Below are 25,365 nucleotides of genomic sequence, written 5' to 3'. Positions count from 1 at the left end.
ACAAGACAAAGATGTCCACTTTCACCAATCTTATTGAATATAGTACTGGGGGTTTTAGCAAGAGCAATTAGGGAGAAGAAAGAAATAAATGGCACCAAAATTGGAAAAGTGGAAGTCACATTATCCATGATTTCCATGATGTTGTACATGGAGAAACCTTAGGACTTCACTAAAAATCTGTTACCATGTATAAGCACCAACTAGTGAGAGGTTTCCTTTGCTGGCACATCCCATGCAAACAAATGTAACTGATGGGGGTAATCAAGTCGTTCATCAAGGTTAGGGAGACATCCATCTTTTTCTTCTTAAACTAACATTCTTCTACAACAACTGAGTATAGGGCACAATTTAAAATGTGCACGATGAAAAAGGTACTTGTCAGAAATCAGAAAGAATTTTAAAGGATCCCACCATTCCTGAGAGAGGAATTATTGAAGAATTTGAAATGAATTAGTGATTTACATATGAGAACAATTCATATATAACACTTATATTATACATCTTTGCTTTATAGAGGTAAGTTTTGGTGTTTCCCTCTGCTTTTTACATATTTGTTATATTATAGCAACTTTACTCCAAGTAATACATCAGTTGTTCCTGCATGGCAATTATGATTGCACCATCCTCACACTGGATATTCTCTTGATCTCAATAGTAAATACAACCTTGCATTATTTTTGTACCACAAATAGTATTTCCACTGAAAGAAACTATTATTGGCAGAAATTTGGTAATGGAAATATAGACAGAAAAGACTCCTCAGAAATCCAGGATGATGAAAATAAATGACAAGCATGTATTTAAGTAATGGAATATTCCATGAGTAGATACACCTCATATAGCATGGAGAGATGTGTATTAAAGAAATATCAATTTCACTTTCTCCCACGGTGGTTATTCTGCTCCTGAAAGAAACCAAGTAAAAAAGCAGTCTCCACAGTGGACAGAATCTCTCACAGGTCTGTCTGGCTTGAAGTCTTGAGACAAATATTATAAATCTCATGTTCTGTATCCACCACTGATGTTCAAAGAGAGTTCACATGTCAAAAGCCCCATCATAAAAATGCAGGAGACCTCATTCCTATAAATCAAGGTTCCAAGGAAGAAAATTCTCTGTGTTAAGATGAAAAATCACTGTTGACTTTGAGTAGTTAAGTCAAATATAATATACTTGTATTTAAATGTAAGCTAAATAAATTATACCCCTTTCCAAAAACAAAAATTGACCCAGTTATATCTTTAAAGGTAAGAATTAAGGAATTAAAAAAGTGATCCATTTTCATAAAACCATACTTTTATGTAAAAACATAGTAAAACTTACCAGAACTACAACAGTATAATCACATCCTTTAGAGTACCAGCAGGCACAATTTACTGAGGAGAACGATTTAGGAGCCATTTCAATTTAATTGTACAGATGGATGGTGAACTATGTAGTTATCAAATGTCACACTTCCTATGGATTGTGAAATCAACCCTATTTTATTTGAACACTAGTATGGACAACTATGGCAAAGGTTTTGAGGGTGGTGAAAATTTGAACAAACCGACAAGAGCTCAGTATGTTCTCACAGAAAAGATCATATGAGTGAACAGATTTTACCTCACTCAGCCATCAGTATCTCCATTAAATTTTACAAAATTGAAAGTCCCTTAATCTAAAACTGGAAAGTCAAAGGCACTAAATATACTCTGCCAAGCACTTAAATGAGTGCTGATTTAGACACAAGGATTCTGTATCTTCAGAGGTCAGTTTTAAAATGGACTAGAATGAATGCAATAATGTATTTTTAAAATATATACATATATATTCATTTATTTAGAAAGAGTTACAGAGAGAGAGAGGGAGAGCCAGAGCCAGAGATATTTTTCATCCATTTCTCACTGCCTAAATGGCTATAATCTTTAGTGCTAAGCCAGGTGGAAGCCAGGAGCCAGGAGCTTCACCTAAACACACTTGGGCCACTGTACACTGCTTTTCTCAGGACATTAGCAGAGAATTGGATTGGAATTGGGGACATGAACCATCACTCATATGTGATGTTGGTGGTACAGGTGATGGTTTTATCCACTAAACCATAATGCTGGCTCCCATAAACAACTTATTAATGGTAGACAAAAACTCTAAGAGTTCTAGATATAAAAATAGTAGACAACGGGAGCTGGTACTGTGGCATGGCAGGTAAAGCCACCGCCTGCAGTGCCAGCATCCCATATGGTGCCGGTTCAAGTCCTGGCTGCTCCACCTGTGATCCAACTCCCTGCTAATATACCTGGGAAAGAAGCAGAAGGTGGTCCAAGTTCTGGGGCCCCTGCACTCACATGGGGGACCCAGAAGAAGCTCCAGGCTTCTGGCTTCTGATTGGCCCAGCTTTGGCCATTGCGACCATTTGAGGAGTACACCAGTGAGTGGAAAAGTCTCTCTCTCCCTCTCCCTCTCCCTCTCCCTCTCCCTCTCCCTCTCCCTCTCCCTCTCCCTCTCCCTCTCCCTCTCCCTCTCCCTCTCCCTCTCCCTCTCTCCCTTTCAAATAAATAAATGAATCTCATAAAAAGAAAGCATGGGAGCAGTTCTCTGCCATCATTTTAAAAAATCGCAGACAAAAAAATAAAAAAAAGAATTCAAAAAAAAAGGAATAAGCTAGAAGATGAAAAATAGCAACTATTAAAAAGCATTACCTTAAAAAACAGGGAGGGAGGTAGACAGACAAAAAGAAAACAGAAGACACAAAAGACTCAAATAAGAAATATTTCTAGGAGTAAATATAACAAAAGAACACAAATAAAAAATTCATCACCAGAAAAAAAAAACCGACAATAGATGTTCATTATTCATGTACAACTACTTGCCAGGAAATTCACCTGACCAAGGAGGAAGTGGTTTTGTAGCTGACTTGGGGAGACACTGGAGAGTAAACGGGAGCTTGTGAGCAGCTCACCCCTACTTGGCAGCATTTAGGGCAGACCTCCTGGTGATACAAGGTCACCTGGGCTCCCCTTCTTCTTGTTTTCCTCTTAACAGGGTGCCTTAGGGGCTGCATTTCTCCATGCTCACTTGGGAAAAAGTAAACACTTCCACAGATCTGCCACCAATGATGAAGCTTCCAGATACCCACCACAGCTCAAACCATCCCAGCCCCCATCACTCTCACTCTCTACCTCATCTTCCATACTAAATAAAAAAGGATTATCCTTATCCTGAATACTGTGCAGCATCTTTCTCTAGATTACATGTTAAATACATCTGAAAGAATATTGTCACATATTAAGAGATTGTTACATTTTCTTACACAGATATATTGTAATATGCATGTAGGAGACAGGTCAAATTACAAAAAAATTGTAAATATACTCAATATAACAGTAGTTATAATGTATAATTACAGAGAAAAAAGAAATATGAATATAAACAGTGTGCATATTTGAACTTTATTTTGTTTAGTGAAACAACAGTGAACACTAAGTGAGAAATATTGAACAACTTAATAAGTGTTCATGTTATTAAAGTGACAAAGGTGAGCATTAATAAGGTCCTGGCATTTTTAAAGTCATCTTTTGGTTGATTAATGCTATGACAATTGGGAAACACTATAATAAGAAAACTAAGAAATTAAACTAATAAAAATAAAGACACTATAATAAATATTAAAAAATATATTTTACTTAAATCACAACGATAAAAATGACAAAATTAAAGGAAAACTTAAATAATGGCATGGCTTAATCAGAATTGTGAAAAAAGATCACCACGTCCCAGTATATAAAACATCATGAGGGACTGGTGCTGTGGCTCACTTGGTTAATCCTCTGCCTGCGGCACCAGCATCCCATATGGGTGCTGGTTCTAGTCCCGGCTGCTCCTCTTCCAGTCCAGCTCTCGGCTGTGGCCTGGGATAGCAGTGGAGGATGGCCCAAGTGCTTGGGCCACTGCACCTCCATGGGAGGCCAGGAGGAAGCACTTGGCTCCTGGCTTCAGATTGGTGCAGCGCCTGCCGTAGTGGCCATTTGGGGAGTGAACCAATGGAAAGAAGACCTTTCTCTATGTCTCTCTCTCTCTCACTGTCTATAACTCTACCTGTCAAATAAATTATAAAAAAATCATGAAAAAAGAACACTTACTTCTAGATAGAAATTTGAGCAAGTGAGATTTTGACAAATAAAATAACTTTGACTTAATTTGAGGCATATTCATATAAAGGTTCAGTTTCTCTTTCATATTTGTCTATGTCCAAGTGTGTCTATGTCCCAGACTATCACTGATAAATTAAAATCTTATTTTATAATTTGTACACCTTATCATTTATAAGAGCCAGGGTTTAGTAAGTAACCAGACTTCATAAATCCTCTCCCTCTTAAGATCCATGCATGTCTTAAAGTAAAAAAGAAAATGTAGTGATTCACAACTTCCTTCCAAAATGAAAAATGCAGACCCAATATACAGTAACCAGACTCATATCTGAGGCTGCTCACTACAGCAGGCTCAGAAAGGAGCAGCTGGACTGACCATCAGGGATCACTGAGTATCAGCACACCTGAGCAAAGAACCTGATTTAGATTTCCACCTGTACAGTTCAAGGACCAAACACTCTTTGTAGAGGAAAAAGTATGAAAATGTAAAGGTTACCAAAGGAACTACAGGGGCCAGAGTTGTGGTGCAGTAGGTTAATCCTCCACCTGTGGTGCCAGCATCCCATATGGGTGCCAGTTCTAGTCCCAGCTGCTCCTCTTCTGATCCAGCTCTCTGCTGTGGCCTAGCAGAGAAGTAGAAGATGGTCCAAGCACCCCTGCACTTGTGAGGGAGATCCAGAGGAAAATCCTGGCTCCTGGCTTCAGATCAGCTCAGCTCTGGTCATTGCGGCCATTTTGGGAGTGAACCAGTGAACGGAAGACCTTTCTCTCTGTCTCTCCTTCTCACTGTAACTCTACCTAACAAATAAATAAATAAAATCTCTCTAACAGGGATAAATCCCACTTGGTCTGGGTGGATGATCTTTAACCCTGGTATGCAGGGATGGTTTAATGTGCGCAAGACAATCAATGTGATACACCACATTAACAGACTGCAGAAGAAAAACCATATGATTATCTCAATAGATGCCGAGAAAGCATTTGATAAAATACAACACCCGTTCATGATGAAAACTCTAAGCAAACTGGGTTTGGAAGGAACATTCCTCAATACAATCAAAGCAATCTATGAAAAACCCACAGCCAACATCCTATTGAATGGGGAAAAGTTGGAAGCATTTCCACTGAGATCTGGAACCAGACAGGGATGCCCACTCTCACCACTGCTATTCAATATAGTTCTGGAAGTTCTAGCCAGAGCTATTAGGCAAGAAAAAGTAATTAAAGGGATACAAATTGGGAAGGAAGAACTCAAACTATCCCTCTTTGCAGATGACATGATTCTGTATTTAGGGGACCCAAAGAACTCTACTAAGAGACTATTGGAACTCATAGAAGAGTTTGGCAAAGTAGCAGGGTATAAAATCAATGCACAAAAATCAACAGCCTTTGTATACACAGACAATGCCATGGCTGAGGAAGAACTTCTAAGATCAATCCCATTCACAATAGCTACAAAAACAATCAAATACCTTGGAATAAACTTAACCAAAGACGTTAAAGATCTCTACGATGAAAATTACAAAACCTTAAAGAAAGAAATAGAAGAGGATACCAAGAAATGGAAAAATCTTCCATGCTCATGGATTGGAAGAATCAATATCATCAAAATGTCCATTCTCCCAAAAGCAATTTACAGATTCAATGCAATACCAATCAAGATACCGAAGACCTTCTTCTCAGATCTGGAAAAAATGGTGCTGAAATTTATATGGAGGCACAAGAGACCTCGAATAGCTAAAGCAATCTTGTACAACAAAAACAAAGCCGGAGGCATCACAATACCAGATTTCAGGACATACTACAGGGCAGTTGTAATCAAAACAGCATGGTACTGGTACAGAAACAGATGGATAGACCAATGGAACAGAATTGAAACACCAGAAATCAACCCAAACATCTACAGCCAACTTATATTTGATCAAGGATCTAAAACTAATTCCTGGAGCAAGGACAGTCTATTCAATAAATGGTGCTGGGAAAATTGGATTTCCACGTGCAGAAGCATGAAGCAAGACCCCTACCTTACACCTTACACAAAAATCCACTCAACATGGATTAAAGACCTAAATCTACGACCTGACACCATCAAGTTACTAGAGAACATTGGAGAAACCCTTCAAGATATTGGCACAGGCAAAGAATTTCTGGAAAAGACCCGGGAGGCACAGGCAGTCAAAGCCAAAATCAACTATTGGGATTGCATCAAATTGAGAAGTTTCTGTGCTGCAAAAGAAACAGTCAGGAGAGTGAAGAGACAACCGACAGAATGGGAAAAAATATTTGCAAACTATGCAACAGATAAAGGGTTAATAACCAGAATCTACAAAGAGATCAAGAAACTCCACAAAAACAAAACCAACAACCCACTTAAGAGATGGGCCAAGGACCTCAATAGACATTTTTCAAAAGAGGAAATCCAAATGGCCAACAGGCACATGAAAAAATGTTCAAGGTCATTAGCAATCAGGGAAATGCAAATCAAAACCACAATGAGGTTTCACCTCACCCCGGTTAGAATGGCTCACATGCAGAAATCTACCAACAACAGATGCTGGCGAGGATGTGGGGAAAAAGGGACACTAACCCACTGTTGGTGGGAATGCAAGCTGGTCAAGCCACTATGGAAGTCAGTCTGGAGATTCCTCAGAAACCTGAAGATAACCCTACCATTCGACCCAGCCATCCCACTCCTTGGAATTTACCCAAATGAATTTAAATTGGCAAACAAAAAAGCGGTCTGCACCCTAATGTTTATTGCAGCTCAATTCACAATAGCTAAGACCTGGAACCAACCTAAATGCCCATCAACGATAGACTGGATAAAGAAATTATGGGATATGTACTCTTTAGAATACTATACTGCAGTAAGAAACAACGAAATCCAGTCATTTGCAACAAAATGGAGGAATCTGGAACACATCATGCTGAGTGAAATAAGCCAGTCCCAAAGGGACAAATACCATATGTTCTCCCTGATCGGTGACGACTGACTGAACACCAAGAGGGAAACCTGTTGGAGTGAGGTGGACACTATGGGAAATGGTGACTTGATCAGCATAGCCCTGACTGTTAATGAACAACTTAACACATTATCCCTCTTAGTAGTTTTTTTTTTATCTGTTCTACTTAATATGACTGGTTTAGATCTGTAATTGATGCACAGTTATTCTTAAGTGTTGAAAATTAACTGAAATGTGATCCCTGTTGAACATGGTGGTGGGAATGGGAAAGGGAAGAGATGTATAATCTGGGACATGCTCAGGCTGACTTGCCCCAAGTGGTGGAGTTGGAAGCATACCAGGGGATTCCAATTCAATCCCATCGAGGTGGCATGTACCAATGCCATCTCACTGTTCCAGGTGATCAGTTTCAGTTCACAGTTGGTCATGGTGAAGGGACTGGGAGTCAAAGGGAACACATAGACAAGTGTAGTACCTGCTAACGCTAACCGATGGAGTAAATAAAGGGGAGAGTGATCCAACATGGGAAGTGAGATACTCAGCAGACTCATAGAATGGCAGATGTCCTAAATAGCACTCTGGCCTCAGAATCAGCCCTAAAGGCATTCGGAGCTGGCTGAAAAGCTCATGAGAGTATTTCAGGCATGGAAAGCCAAGACACTCTGGCAAAAGATCTCTGCGAGTGAGATCCCAGTGGAAAGAACAGGTCATCAAAGAAGGAGGTACCTTTCTCTGAAGGGAGGAGAGAACCTCCACTTTGACTATGACCTTGTCTAAACAAGATAAGAGTCGGAGAACTCAGAGGGCTTCCATAGCCTTGGAAACTCATGACTGGAGCATAGGGAGATTACTGAGGCCATAGACAGGAGTGTCAATTGGTAAAGTCAACAACAGGAGTCACTGTGCACTTACTCCTCATGTAGGATCTCTATCCTTAATGTGCTGTACATTGAGATTTAATGCTATAACGAGTACTCAAACAATATATTTCACTTTGTGTTTCTATGGGGGTGCAAACTGTTGAAATCCTTACTTAATACATACTAAACTGATCCTCTGTAAAAAAAAAAAAAAAAAAAAAAAAAAAAAAAAAGAAATTATCAATTCCCAACTTGACTCTCACTGGGATTAAACATGACAATAGGTCTGCTCTGATTTCATCATCATTTAAAAAAATCATCTATTATTTTTCACTTTATGTTTCTGTGTGGGAGCAAACTGTTGAAATCCATACTTAATGTATACTAAGCTGATCTTCTGTATATTAAGACAATCGAAAATGAATCATGATGTGAATGGAAGGGGAGAGGGAGTGGGAAAGGGGAGGGTTGTGGGTGGGAGGGACGGTATGGGGGGGAAGCCATTGTAATCCATAAGTCGTACTTTGGAAAATTATATGCATTAAATAAAAGTTTAAAAAAAATAAATAAATAAAAAAAATAAAAAATTAAAAAAAAAAAAAAAAAAAAAAAAAAAAAAATCTCTCTAACAAAGGAACTACTTGTGCCAGAAAGAGATCTAGTACATTGATTCTGAAATGAGAAAAGTTACTAAAAATAAATAATTGTAGGAATCATAGGTTATTGATGCATTAGCAGTGAGTAGATCAAGTAATTGAAGTTCTGAATGCAAGAACAGAGAGAAGTATTAATCATCATGAGGATGGATGGAGTAATTTTCCAAGCTGAAAAAGTAAGTATACCCCCTTCCCTACAAAACCAAATTATGCATCAGGAAAAAATGTGATAGAAGGACATTGATATATCCAGATTCAATATGTTTAAATTTATGTTTAACTCTGTAAAATAACAAAGTAGAAAACAAAGAAGTAATCAAAGAACTATGTGAGAAGTCTCGAACATAAAAATGGTTTGTTTATAGACAGAAAGCACTGACATGATATCCTCAGTGTCAGGAAAATTTGAGAAAGATTACCTAGTTTTGTTCAAAAAAGCACCCCTCCATTGAGAAAGAGAGAGAGCGAGAAAGAGAGGTAGGTAGAGAGAGAGATGTCTTCCATCTGCTGGTTCACTCTCCAATTGGCCACAACAGCTGGAGTTGTGCCGATCCCAAGCCAGGAGCCAGGAGCCAGGAGCCAGGAACCAAGAGCTCCTGGGTCTTCCCCATGGGTGGAGGGGCCCAATGACTTGGTCCATCTTGTACTGCTTTCCCAGGCCATAGCAGAGAGCTGGATTGGAAGTGGATCAGCCAGGTCTTGAGCTGGCGCCCATATGGGATGCTGGCACTTCAGGCCAGGGCACTGCTCCGCAGCACTGGCCCCTGGTCCTTTCATACATCTGGGCTCAACTGAGCAGTAGCCTACCCCTCAGTATCACCTAAGCTACTGACTACTGTGGTCTTTTCTCATTCTGAGTGTGCACCTGAATTTATCCTTCTCATTTCTTCCATATTTATTCTGTTGCTTTTCTGGAAAGAGAGAATGCCACCAAACAGTGATGCATCATATTTGTAGGGCTTGATTATACCTCATCATGATACAGTGCAATTTACTGTTACAAAATAAATGCAAAGAATAGATCTGTTTAATCTGTTTCTCAACAATTAAGAAGTAGTGGAATAAATAATTTTGGAATATATAAATGGGAAAATTCTCTCAACCATATCTGAAAATAAAACCTGACATCAGTGATTACAATTGTATAACTGATTATTGTGCTCCCAACCAGATTGACAGTAATGAGAACAAATAAATTATACAGAAATGAATAAATAAAAAACTTATGCAATAGTGTCATATTACAGCGTATTTTCCCAGAAAATATGTTAAAGTATGTGAATTTTCTTTCTGGTTGATGAAGACCCTCAATTTTGCTTTGCCATAGAGCATTTAACATAATTTCAAAGATTACTTGTTTGTTCAAATGTGAAATATATTTATACATGTAATGATTTAGTTTCATACCTCTAAAACTTTTAATGAAAACATCATTAATAAAACAGTTGAATGAAAATATCTTAATTAAAAAAAACTGGGCTATAATGCCTATAAACTAACCATGAATAATTGCATACCTGTCAAACTACAATTTTCACCTTAATTCCAAAAATGTTATGAACTTTTTAATGGAGTACTTTGATGAACTTGAAGATACCATGCTGAATTTAAATGACCATGAGATACAAAATCAGAGAAATCATATTTCTCATCATTATTGCAACCCATAGTATAATATTCAACTCTTCTCAAATTCTGATTATTTTCTGTCTGTAGGTGGGATAGTTGACTCTGAGTTGAGATTTGAGCTTGTACTAATGACTATAAATGGGTGGAATGGATAGCATTTCAGGCTCAAGTGTTCAGATGGCATTGGAACTTCTAGGCATATTTATAAGATTTGGTTTTCTAACTGTAACATTTTCCAACTGTAACTGTTTTCTCTAGTTATTAAGTTAATAGTTATGATTTGTCAAAAATTGTGAAATACTGAAATTCTATGTTACCTTGACAGGAATAAACATTCTGGGAGTTATGTAACTCCACAAAAATTATTTTTACTCTGAATATATTTGAAATATGCAGCCCTATGCATGTATGGTCTACTTGGAATGAGTTTTATTCTGTGTGTGTATATCTCACTAACTAAAGTTAGTTTCAAAGATAACAGGGCAACACAGTGCATTATTTTTGCTTTATTCTCTATCATCTACACATTAAAGTAAGGGATAAGAAAGTCAGTATTACTGTTCAGATACTGCTTTATTTGTCTTCAGAGAAGTTATCAAAGCACTCTGGAGGTTTCCCACTATTTAAGAAACATAGAATAATTTATAAACTATCATGTTTATAAAAAGTGAGGTGTTTTTTCTATCCAATTTTTGCTGATTTTAAGATAAGCATGTATCATTATACTGCTGGTATCAAAGAGAAAGCACTTTCTGTAACCGATCTAATTTTTCTAGTCTCTATAAAAGTGATGCAAACATTTTACAAGATTATTTCAGAAGCAAAAGAAAAGTGAACATGTAAGCAAATGGGTATGCAATTTTCTCTCTTGCGTAAGACTGCTTGAATTCCATGAGCTGCCCCTACTAGTACCAGCAAAAGGGCAGTGCTCAGGGGCCAGGCTCAACATAGTCTGATAAAGTTGTCAGGATGATAAGTAATTTTCCCCCGAGTAAGCCCAACAGTTAGTTCAATATATTTTTTTAACAGGGCAGGTGATTGGCACAACAGTTCAGATGCCACTTTTGATACCTGTGTGTCGTATTAGATTGCATGCTTTGAGTCCCAGCTCCTTTGCTTTCTTTTTTTTTTTACCAGAACATCACGTAAGTTTATTTCAGATGTAACAGCAATGTTAAAATTGACAAGTTTAAACTTTACTGCACCAAGTAAACTTAGCCATTAAGTATTTTTTTAAAAGTTATTCCCTCCAAAAAACTGAGGGAGCTTTTCTTTTTTCCACCATCACATATCAAAGTTTCCCAATAGTTCTCTTTTTGGAGGACTTTCAATTGATGAGTAACTGCCTTTGAGATACATTTCAGAACTTCTTTCCTCAAATGAAAACTAATCTGGACAAATTATATATTGCATAGATTTCTCTACAGATACTTTTATTTAGAACCCAAATGGAAATACTCTACAGTAAAATTTTGACTGTTTTTCTCACAGTAAGAACTATCTGTCCTGAAAAAATATGAATATATACTGTGATCTTTCAGTTAACACAAGTATTGTTTGACTTTAAAGATAATTTTTGCCATATATCAGATAATCAAATCAACATGTCCTCCACCTAGCGGCACCGGCACATGGAGTTCTAGTCCCGGTCAGGGCGCCGGATTCTGTCCCGGTTGCCCCTCTTCCATGCCAGCTCTCTGCTGTGGCCCGGGAGTGCAGTGGAGGATGGCCCAAGTGCTTGGGCTCTGCACCCCATGGGAGACCAGGATAAGTACTTGGCTCCTGCCTTCGGATCAGCGCGGTGCGCCCGATGCAGCGCACCGGCTGCAGCGGCCATTGGAGGGTGAACCAACGGCAAAGGAAGACCTTTCTCTCTGTCTCTCTCTCACTGTCAACTCTGTCAAAAAAAATTAACATGTGACATTACATAAGACTTTACTGATTCATAGGCATATGAACTAGACCTAGCTTCTTCCTGTTCCACGTCCTCTTCCTCTGTAAGTGGATAGAATACAAGTTTGATGTAGGACAATTAACCCTTTATATTTACAATTTAGATTAAGTCACTGACTAGTGTGGAAAAAGAAATTCTATAATGACAGGGAGCCTAAACACTCAATTCAAAAATTTTTTCTTCCATAAATAACATGAAGTTAATAATGAGGCAGCTATTTGGTTTTTCAATATCAACATTTAGGGATACATTCATAGGACAAATTAGACAGTCCAGGTGAAATAGCTATAGAAATAGAGGCAATGTCATTTATATATCAAAATCTATTTTGGGAGCCGGCACTGTGGCACAGCAGGTTAATGCCCTGGCCTGAAGTGCCAGCATCCCATATGGACACCAGTTCTAGTCCTGGCTACTCCTCTCCCCATCCAGTTCTCTGCTATGGCCTGGGATAGCAGTAGAATAAGGCCCAAGTTCTTGGACCCCTGTACCCATGTGGGAGACCCGAAGGAAGCTCCTGGCTCCTGGCTTTGGATCAGCGCAGCTCTGGCCATTGTGGTCATCTGGGGAGAGAACCAGTGGATGGAAAACCTCTCTCTGTCTTTACCTTTCTCTATAACTCTGTCTTTCAAGTAAAATAAAATAAATCTTTTTTAAAAAAATCTATCTTGATATCTGGAAGTTTACAAAAAAGCTGAATTCTTCAAACTAATTATGCCTTTCGTGACTCAAGCACTCTTTTTGGCAAGACCAAGCTGAAACTTATCCATGAATATAAAGGTGCTTACTAATAAACTTTTCTTCTAACCTTAGATTTGGGCTATTTAAACATTTAAGAAACTGATACCCTAAAAACCAGTATGGTTCTTTCTACATTTAACTATCCGGAGTTTAGAACCCTATAAACTCACTCATCAATTATCTTTCTTTTCTTTATTATTCTTGACACTCAATTAAGTCTGGCAAAGTCTACTGTACTTTGTACTTTCACATTCTCAAACAAAAACTGAACATTATAAAGTGTACATAAGCACTTTGCATAATAATTGTCACTTAACATATTTGGAGATGAAACCTCATACCAGCACTTACATAACAGCATAAGTATTATGAATCAATATTCCACTTAAGTCCAAGCCCTGTACACTGTTTCAAAGTTTAATGAGAGCATGTTTGGGATCATCAGTACTGGCAATCTGTTCTAAATATGGGAGGTGGGGCTATGGGAGGAAAACAGGAATATTTCAGATATCTCCCATCTCACAAGTTATCAATCTGTCAAAGTCACTCCCTAAGTGCCGAGAAACTATCTGGCATAAACCAGTGTTATCAGTAGACTAGGTCACAGTGATGTCTGCATTATTAACACTTTGTACTTCTACTTTTCAAAGAATAGAAGCACTATGTTTAACAACTCCCCTTCCCCAAATTCTTCAACTCAAAATACATAGGCACAGAGTCTAAGCAAATCTGAGATGTTCTCCAACAGATAAGGAATAGCACAGCTATGTTATTCTCAAAAATACTGTGTAGATATTCTTACCTGTATTAGCAAATGATTGGTGGTCACACTTTTAACAGCCTGCATTAATCAACATTAAATGCATTTATTGTGTCACAAGTACATCTATGCTTCCTTTTAGGTTATTTTTTAATATGTCCAAGAAGAAACATCTGCTTCAGGATTATTTAAGGGCATTGAGCTAGAAGGACACCAACTCCATTTTTAATATTAAACTATTACTGGATTTACTGAAGAAAAAGAACAAGAGAAAAGACTTAAATCACAACAAACCTCTTTAGATCAGTTAAAGGCCATATCTCTAGCTGGGATATTGAAAAAAATTAACCTCACCAGCCCAGCTCTCAAAGTTAATGCCACTAGTAACAATCAACAGCAGGAAAAACAAACCTGCCAACAAGCCCACTCATTAGCAAAAAAGCAGTTTAATTCAAATACTTAAAGTATAACACCACCTACCCAAACTGCCCCATCCACCAACAAGAGAAAAAATAAATTGCTTTAGAAACCAAAATAAACTTAGTTCTTCTAGCAAGGATAACAGTGGTTCAACTCCTGAGAGTGATCAGAAGGAGTAAAGGTGGAGTGAAGGCAATGCCAAGGGATTAATACCACAAATAGTCTTTAAAAATTCAAAGTACCACAAACATGCTAAACTTATCTATGAATTAGAGAACAAGATATTGCTGCTGCTTCTTTTTGTCTTTTGAAATGAAAGGTTTTGTAGGCTCTGACCTTCAATGTGAAAGCAGGACATTAAAAAAATCAGCTAAAATATCTGAAATTATTTGACACCCAAAATTTTGGGACCATATATCTTAACTGTGAAACTATACATATCTACCTTCTCTTTCCTTCAATCAAACCACCTTACAAAAAATAAGAGAACTGAAACAATCCAAACATGATTATTTTTGAAAGTCCTTGAAATAATGAAGCTTCTAGAAGAAAGGAAAGAAAGGAGGAGAAACAAGAACAAGGAAGGAAGAAAGCTTTAAAAGAAGGGGGTGGGAATCAATGGGTCTTTCTTTTATTTGGCGACAAGCAAGTGCAAGAAAATTCATTTGTAATTTGGTCAGTTGTCTGTCTTTTGCACATTTGCATTCTGACCAGAAGGGACTTTGAGGTTTTTCTGTAGCATGTGAGCGTCCTCTGCTGGCTCTATCCTCTTAGAGTAGTTCTTTGTCTCAATAATCTCAAAGTCAAACTTCCTGTAGAAGTCAATTGCCAACTCATTGCTGATCTGGGCATGCAGAAAATTTTGTCAAAAGTGCCATCTTTTTCACAGATGTTTAGGATGTGATTTAACATTTTCATTCCTATTCCTAGCCTTTGGTTAGGTGCCAGACATCCTAGTGTCATGATGTAAAGCCTCTTCTGATTCTGTGAATGATCTACCTACAGCAAATTGCACCTACAGCAATATCATTGAATTAGGCAAGTTTGCTAACTCTCCACCCTCTAGCACAACCTTGTAGAACTTGTCATTGTAGCTGACTGGAAAGATGAGTTGGTTCAATCTCTTCAACTGTTTAATATTGTGTGGTGTCACATCTCCTAGCTCGATCTGGCTACCTTACATCTTCCCCACCTGCTGAGGCTGTAGTTACCACCACTATCAACGCTGTCGTTGTGGCCGCCCAGAGCCCTCAGCACCCTCAGCTCAGGCCACTCAACCTCACCAGCCGGCCTCCTCGCTTAGGAGCACAGCCCTGAGCCTCCAGAGGGGGTGGGAGGTGTCTCCTGCCACCACGAGGGTGCCTGTGCTGCCCCACCCATGCACCCATCCTTTGCTTTCTATCACACTCCATGTTAATGTGCACTCATGTACTTGTATCTTTGCCACCCACGTAGAAGACTAAGACAGGGTTTCAAGTTTCTAACTTCAGTTTGGTTCATCCCTGGCTGTTATGAATATTTGAGGTAGGGAACCAAATGAAAGATCTGTAACTCAACTGTCTGTGCCTTAAAAATACAGTGAAAAACACTTTATTTGAAAAAAAATTTAAATCTTCCTTTGAAAAACAAATAAAAATTAAAAACACTTTATTTGGAAAACAAATGGAAATTAAAAATGAAATAAAAATTCTGGATGGTATAATAAAATCTAAGGTATTTTAAAAAAAACCAGCAAAACCTTCAAGACCAAAAACCATGAATGATGGGAAAAAGTTAAGTGTTTATAGTGATGTTTTCAGCTAACTTGAATGAGAAGGCAATAACAACTGCTCAAAAGTTGATCTGAAAATTTGAGTGTGGTGAGAACCAAAGGTAATAAATTAAGAATATAGCATCACACAAGTAATAGAATGAATATATGCTTACAAAATACTTTTTCTTAAAATAGGATTAAAAGCATAGAAAAAGTACATGTAGGAAAAGGAATAAATGTAGATTTAAGGTTTATTTTAGGTCTTTGCTTGCATATACCTATTTGTGAATGAGAATCATATACAGGACTCATATGAGACTACTGTAACCACACCATTTGCTGCCCCCTCAGTATTTTCTTTATTCTCAATACTTTTCAAATCATCGATATATCTAGCCAAATTCCTGAGCATCATTGATTTATATTCTTAGTATTTATGGAGTGTGATAATAAATTTTTGAGACAATTTTGTATTAGAACCAGCAGAGAGTTTAGAATAGTGTGAGAGCAGGGAGATGCTTAAAATAGTCTTTTTCTTTTGAGTTTTATCTAATTGGACTTTCAAAAAATAAAGTTTAAGCAAATAATTATCTTAAAGTGTTTTTAATGGATATTGGAAATGCTGATTCATATCAGTCACTAGTTAAATATCTTCGTTGTCCCAACTTGGAGGAGTGAATGTTTAGATTATACTCATATAAAAGGTTGCCTAATAGATTTTGTAATGCCCTTCAAAAAGCTTACTGACACCATTTTGCCCTCAATTGGAAAATGAAATCTATGAAAATGAAGGATAATTATGTATGTGTGGATTATCCATAAGACAACTGTAAAGTTTATTCCCTGAAATCTCAATAAGCAAAGTTTTCCTCATTTGGACTGTTTTGTCTTGGCTTTCTTTCCCTGTTAGTGTGCATCAGTTAAATCAGTGTGCATCAGTTAAATCAGTGTGCATCCTGTAGACTCCCATGTCTTCTCTTGTTAAATGAGGGCTGGTTTAGATTGGCACTTTTCTACATAGGATTTCAGATTTCTAAGTGTACATTAAGGTCGTTTTGGGGATCTGTGTGCTTGGGTCAAAATTTGAAAGAACTTAATTGCTGTAGTTGCTTAATTGCAACTAAAATGTTAGCATCTTTGACATTAATAGTATTGCTAAGTATTGTTTTTGAGTCTTACTGTTCCTCATTTTATTCTTGTTGGATTTGGCTGCTTTGAAAATTTACAGGATGAAACAGAAACATCAGACTGTTGCAACTGAAGGTTTAGGTATTGTTTATTTCATCATAAATTGTATGTGTGTCAGCAGTGCTGGTATTTCTGTTGCTTTGTGTTTACATGCAACCAAATTTCACATAAAAGAGACAACTGGCAATAGGTGCATATCAGCATAGACAGCAATACAAATAGTGAAATTTGGCACCCCGAGTTTATTGATGATCAATGCCAAATATTTATGAGAGAAAGGAAAATCAACATCTTTAACTTCCATTCAATGAAGTTTCTGATTTAAAAGTCCAAGCTTTGGGGCCTAGCACAGAGCCATAGCAGGTAGAGCTGGCACTGTACTATTGGAATCTCATATGTGTGCTGGTTTGCTCCTTGGGCCCTGCACCCGCATGGGACACCAGGAGAAGCACCTGGCTCCTGGCTTCGGATCAGTGCGGTGCGCCGGCTGCAGTGCGCCAGCCATGGCGGCCATTGGAGGGTGAACCAACGGTAAAGGAAGACCTTTCTCTCTTTCTCTCTCTCTGTCCACTCTTCCTGTCAAAATTTAAAAAAAAAGATATTTACTTTGTACAAAAAAATTTAAATCAAGGCAGTTTTTTTCTTAGTATATATTTTCTATTAATTTTTAAGACTCATATCATCCCAGATCTCATAATGAAAATGCAGCATTTCTTTTTCCTATATGAGAACATTCTATGAGCAGCACAGTTATATGATTTCATAAATATTTATTTTTGTCCAGCAGTGCATTTCTACCCAATTTAATGAAGAATGATTACTTCACTTTTTCCACATGTCAGACATGTCCAAGGAACAAAGCAGGACAAATGACTGGATCCGGTTTTTAGCCCATTTCTGACATTTAGTCTTGCACATTTGCTATAAAATTTCATTGACTTACTGGAAACAAAGGCCAGTTGTCCCAAATCCCACCTCATTGTCATCTTTGTTCTGAATTCTCTTAATTTGTCCTTGAATATTTTATTCTATATTGAAAATCCTTCAGAAATGCAATTTTTTTTACTTTTATTTAATGAATATAAATTTCCAAAGTACAGAATATTGATTACAATGGCCTCCCCCATAACATCCCTCCAACCCGCCACCCTCCCCTTATTCACTGCCTCTCCCCTTCCATTCACATCAAGATTCATTTTCAATTCTCTTTATATACAGAAGATCAGTTTAGCATACATTAAGTAAAGATTTCAACAGTTTGCTCCCACACAGAAACATAAAGTGAAAAATACTGTTTGAGTACTAGTTATAGCATTAAATCTCAATGTACAGCACTCTAAGGACAAAGATCCTACATGAGGAGTAAGTGCACAGTGACTCCTGTTGTTGACTTAACAAATTGATACTCTTGTTTATGGCATCAGTAATCACCCTAGGCTCTTGTCATGAGCTGCCAAGGCTATGGAAGCCCCCTGAGTTCACTGACTCTGATCATTTTTAAACAAGGCCATGGTCAAAGTGGAAGTTCTGTTCTCCCTTCAGAGAAAGGTACCTCCTTCTTTGACGACCCATTCTTTCCACTGGGATCTCACTCGTGGAGATCTTTCATTTAGGATATTTTTTCCCCCCAGAGTGCCTTGGCTTTCCATGCCTGAAATACTCTCATGGGCATTTCAGCCGGATTCGCATGCCTTAAAGGCTGATTATGAGGCCCAGAGTGCTGTTAGGACATTTGCCATTCTATGTGTCTGCTGTGTATCTCACTTCCCATGTTGGACCATTCTCTCCCTTTTTTATTCTATCAGCTAGTATTTACAGACACTATTCTTGTTTATGTGATTCCTTTGGTTCTTAGTCCTATCATTATGATCAATTGTGAACAGAAATTGATCACTGGGACTAGTGAGATGGCATTGGTACATGCCACCTCGATGGGATTGAAGTAGAATCCCCTGGTATGTTTCTAACTCTACTGTTTGAGGTAAGTCAGCTTGAGCATGTCCCGAATTGCACATCTCTTCCCTCTCTTATTCCCACTCTTATATTTAACAGCAATCACTTTTCAGTTAAGTTTCAGCACTTAAGAAGAATTGTGTATTGATTACAGTATTCAACCAAAAGTATTAAGTAGAACAAACAAAAAAAAATATTAAGAGGGATAAGATATTAAGCTGCTCATCAACAGTCAGGGTGAGGGCTGACTCTGATCAAGTCACCATTTCTCATAGTGTTCATTTCACTTTAACAGGTTTCCTTTTTGGTGCTCAGTTAGTTGTCACCTATCAAGGAGAACAAGTGGTATTTGTCCCTTTGGGATTGGCTTATTTCACTCAACATAATGTTTTCCAAATTCCTAACAGGGATCACTTTTCAGTTAAAATTTAAACACCTAAGAATAATTGTGTGTTAATTACAGAGTTCAACCAATAGTACTAGAACAAAAAAAAATACTAAAAGGGATAAAGTATTACATTGTACATCAACCGTCAGGACAAGAGCTGATCAAGTCATTGTTTCTCACAGTGTCCATTTCACTTCAACAAGTTTCCCCTTTGGTGCTCAGTTAGTTGTCACCAATCAGGGAGAACATATATTTGTCCCTTTGGGACTGGCTTAATTCACTCAGCATGATGTTTTCCAAATTCCTCCATCTTGTTGCAAAGGACTGGGTTTCGTTGTTTTTGACTGCTGTATAGTATTCGATAGAGTACATGTCCCATAATTTCTTTATCCAGTCTACTGTTGATGGGCATTTGGGTTGGTTCCAAGTCTTAGCTATTGTGAATTGAGCTGCAATAAACATTAATGTGCAGACTGCTTTTTTGTTTGCCAATTTCATTTCCCACTTCCCCAAGGAGTGGGATGGCTGGGTTGAATGGTAGGGTTATATTCAGATTTCTGAGGAATCTCCAGACTGACTTCCATAGTGGCTTAACCAGTTTGCATTCCCACCAACAGTGGGTTAGTGTCCCTTTTTCCCCACATCCTCTCCAGCATCTATTGTTGGTAGATTTCTGAATGTGAGCCATTCTAACTGGGGTGAGGTGGAACCTCATTGTGGTTTTGATTTGCATTTCCCTGATTGCTAGTGATCTTGAACATTTTTTCATATGTCTGCTGGCCATTTGGATTTACAGCAAAATCTTTATAAGTTCAAGTTAAATGTTTGATTGGAAGACAATGTGTTTATGCAATATCACACATTGCACTGCTACCAAGACAGTACCTTCTAGATAAAATGTAGGGTGTCCTCATACTGTGTGGAACCTAATCAAACTAAAATTTATGTTGTTTAACTGAAATTCAAATTCAGCTGAGTGCCATCTTCCTATATCTGATCATTTTGTTCAAATGACATACGAAAGCTTCTCACGTTAACTAATGAAATGATGATAAACTGCTGCCTATACTGTATCCTTATGATTATTTCCCCCTTATAACATAAAATAAGAAAATTCTGTATGTCAAGTAAGTTGAATCACATTTTGAAAACTCCAAGCAATCAACTGAGAAAAACTACACAACTGGGACCAGCGCCATGATTCACTTGGTTAATTATCCGCCTGAGGCGCCAGCATCCCATATGGGCACCAGGTTCTAGTCCTGGTTGTTCCTCTTCCAGTCCAGCTCTCTGCTGTGGCCCAGGAAGGTAGTGGAGAATGGCCCAGGTGCTTGGGCTCCTGTACCCGCATGGGAGACCAGGAGGAAGCACCTGGCTCTCGGCTTCGGATCTGCCTAGCTCTGGCCCGTAGTGGCCATTTTGGGGGGTGAACCAACAGAAGGAAGACCTTTCTCTCTGTCTCTCTCACTAACTCTGTCAAATAAATTTTTTTTTGACAGGCAGAGTGGACAGTGAGAGAGAGAGACAGAGAGAAAGGTCTTCCTTTTTGCCGTTGGTTCACCCTCCAATGGCCGCCGCGCGCTGCGGCCGGCGCACCGCGCTGATCCGATGGCAGGAGCCAGGATCCAGGTGCTTTTCCTGGTCTCCCATGTGGGTGCAGGGCCCAAGCACCTGGATCATCCTCCACTGCACTCCCTGGCCACAGCAGAGAGCTGGCCTGGAAGAGGGGCAACCGGGACAGAATCCGGCGCCCCAACCGGGACTAGAACCCAGTGTGCCGGCGCCGCTAGGCTGAGGATTAGCCTAGTGAGCCGCAGCGCCGGCCTCTGTCAAATAAATTTAAAAAAAAATTTACACAGTCAAAATTTCTGGTCCAAAATTACAGGCACACTCCAAACTTCTAAGGAAGCAAAAAAAAAAAAAAAGTTTCCCAGGCCTATGAAAAGTGCACATAAACAGATATTTTAAAATTTCTTTTGTGAAACTAACATTACATCCATGATGAGGCAAATGGGCCAGGATTTGAAATAATTTTTTAAAAGCATCCCTTTCATAAACATAGATACAAATATGCTAAGCAAAGTATTATAAAATAGTAAATAAAATCATGTATGAAAATATAATAGATAAAATGCAAGCGAGAGATAATAAAAAATACAAGATTTGTTAAATTACCAAACAAGTCATCCAAACAGGTGAAAAATACAAAAAGGAAATCGTATGATCAGTAAGATTACATGTTGAAAAGCATTTAATAAAATTCAGCATCAAGTGAAAAAATACTTGCTATCAGTAAAAATAAACAAAAAGTGACTTTCTCAATCTGGTCAAGACCAAAGGGAACCTGCAACAAACAACAACTAATACAGCATCACTGAAAAATTTTTTCCCTGAAAGTAAGCCTGGATCAGGATGCTGCCACTGTTTATCTTCAACTTCCTACTGGAAGGTAGTCAGGAAAATAAAATGGTAAAAAGTAAAGATAATTTCTAAGGAATAAAATTGTCATATAGGATGACACTTATATAAAGATAATTCATGAAAATCTAAACAAATACAAATAATAAATAAATCTAATGAGATTACTAGAAACATTTCCACTAATTACTAAGTACCAGCAAGAGATAAATAGAAAATAATATTAAAGGACAAGAAGCAGACTAGCAAACAAATATCAACAGGAGAGATACAAGAAAAAAAGGATTAAATAATGTAATAATTGTTAACATTCTTAAAATAAATATTAAAAACACCACAAATGACACCATGGAGATGTGAGTCATAAATAAGAAGAAAAGCAAAAGGCCCAGAAGCCAATAAACAGCCATTACTCTCTAACTCACCCTAAGCAGGTTACTGCAGCCTCAGGTGGGATTCTCCCAGGAAGACCCGTGGGGAGGCAGGAGGGTCCCAGCAGGTGGCAGGATCCCGCTGGTGAAAGGGTGCAGCCTGGAGGAGGCCCTTGGCCCCTGTCCCAGGCCTCACCTCTCTGCTTATCTGGAGCGGCCTGGAGTTCCCGTCCCTGCTATGGAGGATGCTGATTTGTTGCTTCTTTTGTGAGGTCTGTGCTGACTGCTATGCGAGCTGTCCAATCAGGCCCGGTGGAGTAAACACTACGTAATCTTGCGGGATTTTGACGCCATAGTAGTCCGGTTCCGCCGCTGAGAGAGGCCCAAGGAACGCATTCTGCTGGGAACCTCTGAAGTAAAGAAGACGTCCGCTGTGCTCTGACCGTTCACCGCGGGACACCACCCATTTCTGATCCCTACAAACAGTGAGTGTGTGGGGTCGGGAGTCCAGAGTAGGGGAAGGTGGACCTGGTAAGCACGCAGACAGGATACGGGGCTCCCAGAGGTCGTCTCTGGAATCTGTGGGGCCCATCCTGGCTGGCACAATGCTTCCCTGGGTCCCCTCTGGCCCTCAAGGTGGGGCTGGACTGGCACCTGGAACCCCTTGAGTCCTGGCCTTTACCTGCTCTCAGAGACTTCTGGGCCCCCGGGCCATCTGTGCGATTGCAGCCCTGCGTCTCCCTGATTTTGCAGTGGGGACTGGAGTGGTCACCAGGGAGAGGCTGGGCTGTGTGTATGGGGTTCCCGCAGGGCAGGAGCTGTCGTTTATGGGTCTTCAATTCCTCTATTCTTCCCAGAGTTTCTTGATCTCTTTATAGATTCTGCAAATTAATCCTTTATCAGTTTCATAGTTCGCCTATATTTTCTCCCATTCTTTCGGTTTCCTCTTCACTTTGCTGAGTGTTACTTTTGCAGTGCAAAAGCTTCTTAATTTGAAGTAATCCCATTTGCCAATTTTGGCTTTGACTACCTGTGCTTCTGGGGACTTTTCCAAGAAGTATTTCCCTATGCCAATGTCTTACAGAGTTTCCCCAATATTCTCTAGTAATTGGAAGGTGTCTGGTTGTAGATTTGTGTCTTTGATCCATTTTAAGTGGATTTTTGTGTAAGGTGTAAGGGAAGGGTCTTACTTCATACTTCTGCATGTGGAGATCCAGTTTTCCCAGTACCATTTATTGAAGAGACTGTGCTGGCTCCAGGGGAGCTTCTTTGCCAAAGATTATTTGGTTGTAGATGCATGGATTGGTTTCTGGAGTTTATATTCTGTCCCATCTATTTTTTGCCAATACCAGGCTGTTTTGATTATAATTGCCTTGTAATATGTCTTAGAATCTGTTATTGTGATGTCTCCAGCTTTGTTTGTGTTGTATAAGATTGATTTAGGTATTTCAGGTCTGTTGTGTTTCTATGAGTTTTAGCCTCCTTTTTGTCTAAATGCCATTGGTATTTTGATTGGGATCACATTGAATCTGTAAATTGTTTTTGGTAGTATGGGCATTTAGTGATATTATTTATTCCAATCCCTGAACATAAGTATTTCTGTGACACTGTCAAGAAAACCTGAGAAAAGTTCCACTTTACTACATACAAATTAATCAGTTTTTTAAGGGATCATATAAATCCATTTTTGCATTGACATTTAGTAAATAATGAAAGACTTTCCCATGGGACTGGTGCGGTAGCGCAGTAGGTTAATTCTCCACCTGCAGTGCTGGCATCCCATATGGGTGCCGGTTCTAGTCATGGCTGCTCCTCTTCCAATCCAGCTCTCTGCTATGGCTTGGGAAAACAGTAAAAAGATGGCTCAAGTTCTTGAGCCCCTGCATCCATGTGGGAGTCTGGAGGAAGCTCCTGGCTCCTGGCTTTGGATCGGCACAGCTCCAACCATTGGGACCATTTGGGGAGTGAACCAACAGATGGAAGACCTTTCTCTCTGTCTCTCCCTCTCACCGTCTGTAACTCTACCCCTCAAATAAATAAAATCTTTAAAAAATAATAAAAGACTTTCCCTTAGTCTTTTCGTAAAGGAATTAAAAATATTTTTTATCATTTGATGTCTTCAATTTTCCATTCAAATGTTGTTTTTAGCCACTGTCTATAGTCCCTCTAAACTAGGATTTTTTTTTTTTGCTTTTTACTTATTAAACTTGTTCCTTGAATCATTAAGCCTTTTCACTGTAGTGAAATTTACACTATAGTGTAAATTTAAAATATTATCTCAGAAGCTGAAAAGAAGACAAAGAAAGAAGAATAGGGTGGAGCAGAAGGAGGATGAGTTTATAATTATGTTCTTAGAATTGTATCTGCAATCCATATTAAATCTGTTAAATGCTAATTAAAATTAAAAAAATGATCAGTTTGACTAATATTTAAAACCAAATGGTGAAACACTGTAGATATCTTCAATTTTTGATTATCATTCTTATTTATGAGATTTGAAAGAAATCCTATTTTCTTACCTTAAAATATCCCATTATATTAGAATTCAGTATTAAACTACTCTGTTGAGAAGTCTAGTTTAATATACTTCTTTATGTGGTAACAGCATGGGCACTAAAAAACAAAGTGTTTATCATTTTTGATAAAACAGAGCCTTTGAAACATCATCACTGAAGACATTAAGAGACCTAAAAGATAGTATTCTTAAAACCCAAGTGACTTACTCCCATACAAGGTTTTCAGATATGCAAGGATAGTTCTTATACCAAGCAAATAACCAAATAATTTTTAAACCTAGATATGTAATAACTTATACAAATACTTTTGGCAAATAGATGAAGCTGTTTGTTATACATTTCAAGTAAGTAGTAAACATACTAGAAAAATGTCTTGAATAAAGTTCAAGCAACTCATAAGTATACACAGAAATGTTTGACTATAACAAAATAGCAAGTACTAATTTTCCACACATTACATTCTTTAACTCTAGAGTGAGTACTATAATGACAGAACAGTGGCTGATGTGTTGAGATACCTAATTCTATGTAGTTATCACTGTTACAAATTACCTACATGACCTTGAACTGGACCGTAACACTTAAGATCCTCATGTGAAAAATGAAGTTTATATAAGATAGTTTGTACTCAAGATAGATTTCAAGGATCTCTCATGTAGGGAACAAAGCT

General features: G+C 38.4%; 1 long non-coding RNA gene and 1 pseudogene across 1 annotated transcript in view; both read right to left on the bottom strand.

The window, feature by feature from the left end:
• Positions 1-23,084, bottom strand: part of LOC138846293 (uncharacterized) — a 53,369-nt gene extending 30,285 nt beyond the window's left edge. The window contains exon 1 of the long non-coding RNA XR_011383757.1: positions 22,234-23,084. This is a non-coding gene — a long non-coding RNA (uncharacterized lncRNA). The remainder of the gene's footprint in view (positions 1-22,233) is intronic.
• LOC138846292 (N-alpha-acetyltransferase 50 pseudogene) lies at positions 8,632-15,291 on the bottom strand (annotated as a pseudogene).
• Positions 23,085-25,365: the final 2,281 nt, after the last annotated feature.

This window comes from Oryctolagus cuniculus, chromosome 17, assembly GCF_964237555.1.
Source record: "Oryctolagus cuniculus chromosome 17, mOryCun1.1, whole genome shotgun sequence".
Classification (NCBI taxonomy): domain Eukaryota; kingdom Metazoa; phylum Chordata; class Mammalia; order Lagomorpha; family Leporidae; genus Oryctolagus; species Oryctolagus cuniculus.
Note: the sequence above shows the minus strand (reverse complement) of the source record. Positions and strands in the feature narration are given on the sequence as shown.